The sequence below is a fragment of the Myotis davidii genome, unplaced genomic scaffold (genome assembly GCF_000327345.1).
Source record: "Myotis davidii unplaced genomic scaffold, ASM32734v1 scaffold247, whole genome shotgun sequence".
Classification (NCBI taxonomy): domain Eukaryota; kingdom Metazoa; phylum Chordata; class Mammalia; order Chiroptera; family Vespertilionidae; genus Myotis; species Myotis davidii.
This window is the reverse complement of record NW_006299593.1, coordinates 2,636,184-2,636,519: the sequence shown is the minus strand read 5'-3', so window position 1 is coordinate 2,636,519 and position 336 is coordinate 2,636,184. Positions and strand designations below refer to the sequence as shown.

Genomic DNA, 336 nt, shown 5'->3' with positions numbered 1-336 from the left:
CACCAAGCGGGACAAGGGCGGCCTGGCCGCAGCGGGAGCCTAAGCCGTGCGGGGAAAGCCGCAGGAGCGCCCCCAAAGCACTGCTCGGCACCCCCAAGAGGCACACCATTGTCTTAAACAGCTGAGGGGACTGCCACAACTAAAGCGCCACCGGGGCGGGAGGTGGGGTTTCTGCGGGCTTAACCGAAAGAAACTTGCAAAATGCAAACAAAGCATTATGTAAATGGACGCCATGCTTTCGGGGCCACGTTTCTAGCACTTCCCAGAAACCACGAACAGCGCCGCAACTTGGGCGGCGGCCGGGGGTGGGTTTCGGCCTTTCTCCTCACCGGCCAC

At 61.6% G+C, this 336-nt stretch overlaps 1 long non-coding RNA gene across 1 annotated transcript in view; it reads left to right on the top strand.

Annotated features, from left to right (window-relative positions):
* LOC107184917 overlaps nt 1–336 on the top strand; it is a 25,913-nt gene that overhangs the window by 9,092 nt on the left and 16,485 nt on the right. The window lies entirely within an intron of this gene.